Source organism: Anticarsia gemmatalis, chromosome 25, assembly GCF_050436995.1.
Source record: "Anticarsia gemmatalis isolate Benzon Research Colony breed Stoneville strain chromosome 25, ilAntGemm2 primary, whole genome shotgun sequence".
NCBI lineage: Eukaryota > Metazoa > Arthropoda > Insecta > Lepidoptera > Erebidae > Anticarsia > Anticarsia gemmatalis.
In genome coordinates this window covers 1,671,674-1,684,208 of record NC_134769.1, presented here as the reverse complement: position 1 = coordinate 1,684,208, position 12,535 = coordinate 1,671,674, and the positions used below count along the sequence as shown (strand labels likewise).

The following is a 12,535-nucleotide window of genomic DNA, read 5'->3' as shown; positions in this document are numbered from 1 at the left end:
CTACCCGTTCGACGCTGTGATTGGTTGATTCTACTGCCGCATGGGCGGACTAGCCAATAAGGTCAAAGCAGCATTATATCACCATTGCGGGAATATGTGGGTTGGTGAATCATTCAACTTAATACCATTTTAGTAAAGTGCGTAACATTTAATCGATATCGATAAACATCACTATCGTCCTACCAAGAAAATGATGAAATAAAATTTCTATAACCACTTGAAATAAGCGAAAATAGTTTCTAAATTAACGTGATATTTTAATAGATTTATAAGTAAATACTAACAAAAATAACACATTGTAACTTTAAATTAATTTATTTAGATGCTAAACTCACTAGGTTAAGATTTCATATAAGCATTGTTAGTATTATAACATGATAAGCTCTTTCAAAAGGATACAAAGATAAAAAATAAATATTGAGATGTTACGATTACATTAACATGCAATAATAATAATATGATGACAAATAAAAAGTGTTTGATTGATTTACTTATAGCTATTTTTTGTGTCAATAAATAAAACACATTAGCGTAGTCAACAGGCGATAAAAATAGTTCAAATGTATTTTTTTACAATAACAATAAAATTATAAGTTAGAACTACAGATTGGTAAAAAAAGGCAACAAATCCATACTAATTTTAATAAACTAATATGTATCTACTTGGGACTAGGAATACTGTTTGCTTTGCAAATAATTTTCAATTGACACATTAAAGTTAATAATCGATTTATATACCGCACGACTTCTTGACTTATTAATATTTGTATAATAGCTCTATACACAAACTTTCGGAATGTGTGTAAAGTCCTCATTTTACAATATAATGCATTTAGAATTTTAGTTAAATAAATAACAAACACTACATTGTTAATTTAGCATGTTCATCGACAACAAGAGTACAACACTAAAAAGATCGTTATTTTCATTTTGCGCTTGTATTGTACAGGCGCCGTGCACACATAGACAAATTATGTTTTTGTGTGCAACAGTCTGCACAGTTTTTACCGGCATTTGTTGAATTTAAACCAATAGTTTTTCACTCAATGCTTTTATTTTATCACGAATACTAAATTATTTATATCTGCAGTGCCTAAATGACAGAATTATGCGCTATTTCGGCGTAAATATGTTGTCGGGCGGATTTCCTACACACACATACACATGTTTGTTTCATGTCCATATACGAATGTCGCATGGAGCAGTGCTCAAACTTTTTTTTCTATATTTAGGCACAGGCAACGCGATCGATAGGTCCTCCTTGTTTCTAGTTCCCTGCCCAACCTTAGTTCTACTGGGTAACTGGGAGTTAAGTATTGATTTTAGTTTGCCGTACTAGAAATGTAGGTAGGTACCTACTTACTGCATTCTCTTTCTTGTCACATTGTTTTTAGACGGTATAAAATTTATCTATGTAGGTAGGTAGTTATTTGAACAAAAGTGTCTTTCAACTATTTTACGTAGGTATTTGGACAAAAAACTTTTTATTTCGTTTAAGATTTGAATCGGTTTTGCAGATAGATGGCAGTTTTTTTTACCAGCTAGTACCTAAATGCTTCTTTCAATTCATTGTTAAGTTAACTTTTTGTTATTTCTAAATAGTGTCAAAATTAAACTGCATGAGTATTATTCTATAACAACTGACCTAGTTGTCTTGATATCTGTCAATTCAGCTTAAAAACATTTCTTTATGAAATTATTTTATAGGTAGGTAGGTACTTGCCTATTTGGCATAAATTACTATCTAGCTTTATAAACTATCAGTTAACTAGTTAAAACGTAATAAAGTAAATAAAGTTAAATATTCACAGTAATTATATACTGCGTACGACATGATTTTTATTCATTAGAGGAAATAGCTAACTTATTTGCATCCCTTGTGTCACAATAGCGTTTAAAGCTCAGGTAATACGCTCAAATAAGAAGGTAACTTCGTAACTATAAGGTACTTTCTAAAGTAAATTGGTTGTTAATCATATTATGACGCGACTGATCAATATGAAGGAAATAAATTAACATGTGGCTGTAAAGTATTTAACGCTTTGGTATTTGGTAGTTAAATGAAGTGAGTGTCTGAAACGTTGAGCGCCGCTGACTCATGTCAAGAATCATCTTTAGTTAATTCAAATTATTTGAGTAAAAACATTACTATGAAGCTATTAATAAAGTAACTATTTGAATTTAAATGATTCAATTTATTTTATTAGAAAACCAGTCATGTTGTATCATGACATTTTTACGTAAGTCAACGCCATCTATTTTTCGTTACACGAACCCTCTACAATGCCAACGTTTATGTTATGATGTTGTACAGCGCCATCTATTTGTTTACTCGGTAAGGCACAGTTATAGGGGCGGTAGTGTTCTGGACTGATATCACAGAATAAATAATAGTAAGTACTACCGCTAATATTTTAGTTTTTATTTCTCTATTTTCTTTTGTTCATTTTTTATTACTGCTGTGTACCAAGAAATTAATATTTGCAATTTAATTTTACTGTAGTAAGGAAACATTTTGTAGTGAAATTGAAGGTTTGCTTCACATAAAATCTTCATGTTATTTATATAAGTAGGTAGGTACCTACCTGGCAGTAGCTAGGTTAATGAAGTAAAAAAACTTTGACAAATCAAAACCATTTATTTTAAACTGAAATAGCTACCAGGATCAAAACCAAGGGATAGTTTGTGAAAGTAGACTTTAGACTGTAGACCAAGATATTGACCTTTTCCAAAAGTTGATCGCTGAAGTAACAAGGAATGCTGCTCATTCGAAATATTTCGGAACGAAGATATTACAAATGACATGATCCCCATGCTGAATTCGCCGCGTTTAGTTGACTGGAAAATGTATTCAACATACCTACCTACCTATAATTATGTTATTTAAGACCTACGCGCAAGATGATGACCGAAGAAAGGTTCATGAAAGCCTACAGAAATAACTCGAAGCAACTCGTTGTCAAGTCTCCAAAACTGTACCTAATAGATAAAAAATTAGGTACAATTAACACTTCTATAAAACTGGATAAAAACGCTAACGAACACAGTTTTGTTTTGTTTCTTGCATTTGAAAACGTTGAAAGCTTTTTGATTCGCGAAAAGCAGAGAAGGAATCTATCATACAATGGATTAGAAGACCTCTACATTAAAATAAAGTAACTCTCTTACCCCCTGTTTCTGAGGTACATTTAACGGTAATAAAAGACATTATTCCCATGCTTCTGTATCAGTTACATAGATTTTGTCTTTCGTCTCGATACACGATAACTGAGTTTTACTCAAAAGTACCTAACTAGTATATTCAGTGGTAAGTAAGGTCTTCCTCTTATCAAATTGGCTAGGAAATTAATTTACAAACGCAATTATAAAATTAATTATTTATATTATTATTATTTTTATTTGTAAAAATGGAATTATTTATTTGTAAAGAATTAGGGTATTTTTTTTGTAAAAATTGAATTATTTATTTGTAAAGAAACCCTTGTTATAGGTTTGTGTTCCTAGTCCGTACAAAAGCAGATTATTTTTAATTAATGTTATAAAATTTCTCTGCATGCAGTGCGAAACAGAGAATACAGGACTTTTTTACTGAAATTTTTTTATAATCCACATCAAACACAATGAACACATTGTTATATTAGATTAAGTTAAATCTTATTGGATTTGTCATACCTATTAACAACTACAACAACTGATTATTTACTCCTATTAAACACATCCAATAGGACATGAATGTAATATCATGTATCAGGTTTAAATTTTCTCATAGGTTTTTAGGTCCCATTATTTTAAATGTCTTTATTACTGACTAATTAAATAAGTAGGTATAATAATGCAGGCTTCATTTGCAACAGTTAACTATAGATGATTATATTGATAATGTACAATGGCTAACACTGGTGGAGTAATTATTCCTCTACGCTACGAACAAAAATATTTTACAACAAAATGAAAATATAATTTTCCGAGAAATCGACCAGCACGAAGTTGGCAATTTATTGCGTTAGTGGACTTCACTATTTCCGTTCAACTTTTCCCGCGCGCTTCGTCAAGTGCGCGCGCAACTTCATTCCGCGCGCGAACGTTCTCATGCGCAGGTCGTAACGAACCGTCGAAAATAATACGAAATTTTAAAATAACAATCGTAAATAATAATTAATATAAGTTTTATTGTGTGCTAATGGTGTTTTAAAAAGTTATCTGTGTATATGTGTAGTGTTGTGTTTGTGGAATAAATTAAAATAATCGGTGAGTGTATTTTTAAATTAAAAACGCATTTTTAACCTTCGTAAAAACATGAGATATAGTTTTATATCGATTGTTTTATTAAAGTTGTTCTATTTTTCTGCTAGATAACTTGTATGGCCATTTAAGGCTGAGAAATAGCCGTTATGTTAGCAAATATGGCTAGGTAGGTCTTAGGTGTAGAGTCTAGGTACTAAGTAGGGTTTAAGTGACTCGCCCTGGGCTAACTTTCAACGAACTACCTAGATGCTAGTATTGTGCCGCTTTGATTTAAGATAACTTTCTACTAAACAGTATTGTACGTTTATATTTATGGTTATTGCGTAAAATCCAGTATTCTCTTATTTACGTAGAGATTCTGTAGATAGATTTTCTTCGTTCACAGGCATTATCTGTGAAACTATAGACCCGATTTAAAACTGTATTTAATCAATAGAGAGCTAGGCGAGACAGTACATTTCATTTTCGCAAAACGACGACTAGTATTCCGAAAATGTCAGATGAAGAAAAATTGCCAATTGGTGTAGTTTTTTTAGATTTCTATTGAAAATAGGTACCTACCTAGGTACAATGCGCACTTATAAAACTGTTCTACCGATAGAGATGATTTCATGATTTAATGTAAGTTTATTTAGTATTAAAATAAGCAGTTAAAATAACACGTTTTGCTGTCATTCACAAGTTCGAGATTTATCAAAACAGGATTTTGTTTTATGAGCGTTCTGTCGTCTTTATGACTTTGTTTTCTACTAAATAAATATACAGACATACACATAAGTATTAGCGTGATAAATTATGTACGCGAAAATGTTTCTGACGTTATGTTACGCTAAATTACTTAGCAGATTTTAATGAAATTTACTGATCTGATAGCTAGAACTTTAGACAAGGAGTTTTATTCCTACCTTTTCACATAGAAAGAAGCCTCGTATGTCTTTCACGACTTACATGCAAGCTTCGGTTAACCAATCTTAAAGATAAAACAACAATAAATGTATGAAAAGATATCAATATTTCGTTTTATAATCTAAACGATACTTATCCAGCAAAAGTGGCAAAGCAAAGCAATAAAAATCTATTTCACTCTGGTGTGGGAACTCTGAAACACGTTAGACCTAATTTAGTCCGGACCACGACCTGTTAGATTAGCATCTATTATCTCTAATTAGCGGCTGTAATTAACATGATTAATAATTCATGATCGTCGATGCCGATGCCCATCCGAATAAAATTCTGAAATACTTATTTTAAATGTATGTACCTACCTGAATGTAGGTAATAAGTTCGAAAATATCATTAAAAAATTGCAATATTATCATATATCACCTTTTTTGGACCACGAAAACCTCCTTAGTTGACTCTTATAAACATTGATGGCCTAAGATGGTTTTCGGGAAATAGATTGGCATTTTGCTCTTTCCATGGAATAGGTATATCCTAGTACCGTAAAAGTAACTGTCAGATAACCTATCTGCCTAAAATGAACGATCGTTACTAAATCAGAAGTGTCCGAACTAAGTAGGTAGGTAGGTATTCAATATTTATATATATTTTTTTCTAGAATCTGGAATTATTTTGCTGCTACGGTAAATCTGAATTTATTACAATGAACAATTTATTATGACTAGATGCATGCATAAATTATTGTCCACGGTTCCACCGTGTCTTGCAGACATTTTACGATAGCTATTAAGTTTCTAGATAATAATAGGTAGATACCTATTATAGTCTTTACTTATGTGTGGCGTATGATATTTATGGCAAACCACAAACAAAAACTTCGTTTTTATTGGAATTTTGAATCGACTGTTGAAGAAAATAATCTTTTTTACTTTAATAGCAAAAGTCATTATGAAAACTGTAACCACTTCTGTCCCCTTTATTCTTAAATTCGTTCTGTATTATCGAAATTGTTTTACAATAGAGGTCTTTGCCCAGCAGTGGGATACGGAATTGGGGAAAAGATAAAGAAAAAACACTGAATTTTTCTCTTACCAACTATAAAAAACCACCTTTAAATTTACAAACTAGTAAAGTCCATCCATTTTTGAAGTAAGTTAAAACACTGGTGTCAGAATGTTCCTACAGTCTTCAGTCTGTAATAAGATCTCTATATAATTAACTAATTAAATAATGTCAGTCATCAGTAACAAAAAGTTCGTAATGTTATACAATTGTCCAAGGCAAACAGCTCTACATTTTAAAACTGGAATCCAAGAAAAAACAGCCAGTCCTTTAAAAATAAACACATAATTTATGGATTTCATTACTGTTTTTATTACTCTGTTCTTAATGCTATTTAAGAAATACTCTACGTAGGTTTAATCATCTAATTCTAATGATACATTTGACTCTTACAGAAAATATGAAAATAAAAAACATGAAACATTTTAAGCCACTATGGTGTACATTGCTTTCTCCCTTAGAATAGAGTGATTATAACATTACGTCAAAGCGGCAATATACTGAATAGTGACCATCAATTTAACGTACACTAGTTGTCAACTGAAATACGTGATAAAGCATACAAGCTTATAATAATTTGTTGATACATTTTTTTTAAATCACTGCTACCTCAGAGGAATAGCATCCCAAGATAAAACTAAAAAGCAATTAAAAAAATGCTTCATTTTTTAATGAAAAACATTAGGCGTAACTTTGTCCGTCACATAACATTTATCAGCGATAAAACTGTAGTCTCCACAGACGGAGCCACGCGCAAGAACTAGTATTTATATAAAAACAAACAAATATGTAAAGTATCACTACGTTTCCTGCCGCCCCCGCATCGACAGCTGTTCGAAGATCGTGGGTTCGATCTTTGGCGAGGACTTTGCGGCCATATTTACATTTACAGTATTGACACCTACATCGATGACATAAAACAGATTATAAAAATGGTGGTCTTTTTTTAAGACCATATTTTTCCTGTTATGTTTTTACGAAGTTAGTCAATATACATATTTGCGAGGTTCTTAGAATGGTTGTAGGTACAGAAATCAGAAACATATCTCTAATTCTGATGTCTATGGTTGTAGTTTTTAAATAAACTGGGCTTAGAAAACACCGTTCAGTAGCAATACACTTTTAGAAAAGAAAATAAACTACAGTACAGTAGTTGTTAATCCTAAGGGTATTAGCAAAATTATAATAGGCAACTCTCAATGAAAATCTTTTCAGTGTTTTACTCTTCTTAGCCTTGAGTTTGGTTCTCAAAACATTTTCTTGGACCTTCGTAATGTGTAAACAATTTACCTAGTTTTTATTGGATCGGATTTGAGTAATGGGTTTCACGTATAACTCATTGTTTTCCACATTTACGAAGTATTTTGTTATTCATAATATTTACGCCTCGTCATCAAAACTGACCTAACGCTAGTTACCAATAAATAACCTCTAATTAATATCATAATTTTCCTTTGTTTTCAAAACACAGTCATAAAAAGACCTTCAATCTACCCACATCGTAATTCGCGGTAATTTATCAATTCTATATTCAAAAATAAACCATAAACAATTCAACCTCTTTGGTCATAATTCCAGGATCATAAGAGCCTTGTTCTCGTTTACACAATCTTGCTCACTGGCTATTTTCGTTTATTACGATGCGTATGAGAACGTATTAGAAACCGCATGGATGCGTCACTGCAAAATCCGCGGGATTTTGTTTATAAAGTTATTTTTTTGGTTTATTTTGTATATTACTCATGTTGAGTTTAACCTTTGTTTTTGAAGATCTTTGACAGCTAGGTGATCGTAAACAGTAGTCTGAAGCTTGAAAGTCTGATAACCAGTCTTACCGAGGGGTATCGTGTTGTAACCCAGGTAACTGGGTTGTGGAGGTCCGATAGGCAGTCGCTCCATGTAAAATACTGGTATTCAGCTGCATACTGGAAGCCGACTCCAATATAGTTGGAAGAAAGATTAAGCTGATGTTGAACCTTCGTATATTTTGAAATAAACCGCAGAATACATTGAATTGTGAGTCAGTTGTATTCATTGATGTTTACAATAAAGCCTGTAGTCACTGTGTAATAGTTGTTTCAAAACAAGTGACTCAAAAATGCATCAACACCCACGCCTATACAACGCCACCTATGTAACCTTACCTTAGTTTTATCAGGTTAAGCAATACCGAAGAACTAAATGGTTTCATAAACTATTGTTTACGAAATTTTCTTTCTTTTACATATCTATTACATAAGAAATTATTATATACATACTTAAGTCATTATATTTTTGTTAATTTTCAGAAAAAAATACCTATAATAAATATGCATTATTTAATATACATATAAACGCCTTTTTTCCATGGGACTAGGAATATTACTTATTGTTATAACACTAAGTAATAAATGACGTAGGTACAACTACTTCATCGTCTAAAACTATTAAGCAAGTTCCCGTCGGAATAGATTTTTAACAACAGATAAGTGAATATTTCTAACCAAAAGTTCCATATCGAAAACGAATCCCTAACCTTTGCTATGTATTTATAACGACTACCTAGTTACAGTACCAAAGAGGCTCTTTGTTAACTAATGCAACATGTCTTTACATTTTAAAGTCAATAAACAAACAAGTCATAGTTTCCAGTAAGTAAATTTCAACTCAAATAGATTTCGCCGGACGTCTTAACTGGTCGTTACACGAGAAACGCCGGCTCATAAACCTAGTCTAACTCCGGAAAACCATCGCTCATAAATATGTTATACATATCTGTACTAGGTAACTGGAGTCAGATATACAGAAATTATTGATAATCTTGAAAAAGCAAGGTAAACTTGCAGATTTGCTTAAGCTTACTCGTGTAAAACGACATATTTTCACATCGCAAGAATTCAATCCCAGACGCCAAGTAAGTACTACAAAACCTATGAGCTATGGACTCCACAAATTTGGGATGCCTCAAGTTTCTACCGAAATTGTATCGTTCAGCTTCAGACAATTCAGTTTTCAAACACAAACGTTATTTCGAAGTTACATGGACGTGGATCCACAACTGCTCCTTGTAAAAATGTTTTTATTTAGTTTCGAGTTGAACCTTAATCATGACGTAGACTTGGCGTCAATATCAATGGCAGTTATAAATTGATATAGAATAATGTAATATTTCAACAATGTAATTAATTCACTGATAACGTATCTACGTATTACTTACGTACGAGTATATATACTGTTTATAAGGACTTCAGTTCTTAAGTATGTCTAATATCTTATGTGTCAAGTTGCTCCTGAAGTTGGAAAGTGTACTTACCTAGTAACTAATAATTGTTTAGTTGAATTAAAAAGCGCAGGGGACTTTTGAAAAAGTGATGGGAAAACTAGAAACTTTTGCTCTTTCACGTGAGCTGACTGGGGTTTAGGGAAAATAACTTATATTGAAAAAAATGTTTTGTTATTTTTGCCAATATTATCAAAAATTTGCGAATACTTTTAAAAATCTCAAAGCACAATATCTCCATTTAAAACCCAAAAAACCATCAAATTTTGCAATACGAATAACCATCAACTATACTCGAACCCGCACCCTATAAACCTTCTCAAAGTCAATGGCATTACTCAGTGCACTTCGCACCAACATTGTTCGACACACGCTAACAAACAAACAAACACTTTCACACAAGCGAATGCCCTCAATAAAAACATTTCTCATATACACGCTAATCAAACATGCCAGAATACTATAAATAAACTAATTTTCATCTGGCTGTCTCTTTCTTATAACACTGAAAGAAATAGGATGGAAACATTTTGACAGCTGTCAAATTGGTTGTTATTGTTTATTTAAATGTTACTATTTTTAGTTGAAACTAATTTTTTTACGTCAATATCACTCGGAATTGCTTACTCTGATTTCTTTCTGTTGCTGGTCTATATATAACTCCACTTATTTGTACATAGACCGTACCTAGTACCGTACCTATCTTTTAGGGCAGGATTTTCGTATTATTGACATTTGTGCGAAGACCGATAAATCTCAGGAAATTTTCAGGTCTTTAAAATATGTAAAGGAATAATGAATACGCGTGCTAATTTACTTTAAATTGTCTATTTAATTGTCTATCAATATAGTTAATTAGTGCACATTGGCAAAATCTTTACTTGTTCAAAAATCAAAGCTTCAAGCAACATTAAACCACATAAAAGAAAATCAGTTCCAGTAGCCACATCCATTAATAAACCTCAAAATTACGTCACCCAACATCTGGCTTTTTTAAAACTAAAAATACCAATGAAATAACTCTTTGGATAACAGAGGTCAGATGTCAGTACTGCGCTGCAAAAAGTACCAAATAATTATGATATACGGTGCATCATTTTAAGAGTACATCAAAACAAAATACACTTCTCATTATCCAAATTTATTACCGTACTAATAGTATCTTAACAAGTTTCAAAAACCTATCTTTAGTGACTGAATTCTATCTATCTTGACTGCCTCCGTGGCCCAATGGTTTAGGTCACCACGCCGCTACCATTTCGACGGTAGGTCGTGCGTTCGATTCCCACACGGAATCGTTTCGTGTCTGGCTGTACTTTGTCTCCGTTGTTTGTATGTTTGTAAAAGTCCCCGCAACACAAGAGCAATAGTTGTCTGAAAAGAAGAAGTAAGAAAGAAGAATGAAAGATATGCATACTACAGTTTACTTGTCCATATTTTAATGCCCTCCTCCTCGAGGGTTCAACCCGGAATGAGGGAAGGATTAGGCTTTTAGACCACTACGCTGGCTATTTAAATATAACTGTTTGCATAACAACCGAATTAGTAGTTCTTTCGCTGATTCTTACTAACCAGTTTCGAATATGAACCTATACATTTTGTAAAATACAAATACATACATACATAAAATAACACTTTGTTTCTATAGGTGTAGATATAGACCAAAGACTTCCATTCGGTACGATCCTTACCAACTTCTCTTGCTTCATTCACAACCATGCATCTTGTCATACAGGACCGCCGTTTAAGACTACTAGTGTTTGGTAAATATTTTTCGAAATAAAGCTTCGTATTTGACCTCATTGAAAACAAGTCAGAGGTGATCAAATGTGATTTTGAGTGTAAACATTGTAATAGCGATGACATCAGCTAACCGGGCCGCTAATATTAAAACTTGGCATTCTTCCACACATCAACATGGATCATAGTAGAGATTGTATTTAAATATATAAATAAGAACGGAAACCCGGTTTTTGTTGAGAAGTTTTGTACTGAATGAATACTGTCTGCTACTAATAGTTTAATTTAAGGGATTCATTGATAGCTAAACGCTACCTATTACTACAATCTAACTATGAGAGGAAACTGTTTCTTCATGGATTTACATAGCTCTTTTATACCTACATACATAGTATCACGCCTTTTCCCTGAGAGGTAGAAAGAGACCAAAGAACGCCACTTAGTACGATTCTTACAAACTATCCTTGCCTCTTTCACATCCATACATCTTGTCGTACTGTACCGCCGGTTACCAGTACTACACATCTGACCGTATTATAAAACACCAGCGGTAGATCTTTAATCAAATAGTAAATTATGTAACGCGGTCGAAAACGACGATCCAAATGAAGGTGATCAAGACACAGAAAAGGCAATATTGTCGCTTACATGCTGTCTGATTAGCCGGTGTTAGAACAAAATGAGAGATTTATAAATATGATATGTTTAGTAGTACACCTTCATAATTGCTTAAGTCTTTGTTCATCGCAGTTTCAATATACCATCAAAGTATTTATGACAGTATAAACCACCAATAGTAAGAAAATAACAATTTAAGATGACACATTTTTGGCCTAACAAAGAATCGAATGGGTAAATTTTCCAAGAACTGTTTTTCGTCCATCTGTACTGGTAACCGCAGCGTGACGTGGTCTTCTAGTCAGTATCTTCGTCATGTACCCTTGAATGATGGGTTAAGGAAAATAAATCAAATTAAACCTTTACTACCGAGAATAAAAGATGATGGGTCATGGGTTCAATGTCAAGGGTTAACTGTAGCGCAAATATTGACATTGGACAGTTTCAGGTTATTCTTAGTAGAACTTAATCAAACAAATTATGTTTTCTAAAAAAAATATAGAAGAAACTTATAGAACCAAGACCAACTTGAATAACTATAAGAATATTATAAAAATACTCTGGAGGAATATGATTTTCTGGATAGGACGAGAGAAAAGTTGGTAAGCAGACCTGTTAGCGAGACAGAATAGTTTTCTTTTCTATCCATGACTGTCCACTGCTAGGAAAACTCTCCCCCCAAAAGAGGAATAAACGTTTGGAACACAA

General features: G+C 32.6%; 1 protein-coding gene across 2 annotated transcripts in view; it reads left to right on the top strand.

Annotated features, from left to right (window-relative positions):
- Positions 1 to 4,053: 4,053 nt before the first annotated feature.
- LOC142983880 (uncharacterized) overlaps positions 4,054 to 12,535 on the top strand; it is a 43,208-nt gene continuing 34,726 nt past the window's right edge. For both annotated transcript variants that reach the window (XM_076131056.1, XM_076131054.1), the window contains exon 1: positions 4,054 to 4,248. The gene's annotated coding sequence lies outside the window, so the exon portion shown is untranslated. The remainder of the gene's footprint in view (positions 4,249 to 12,535) is intronic.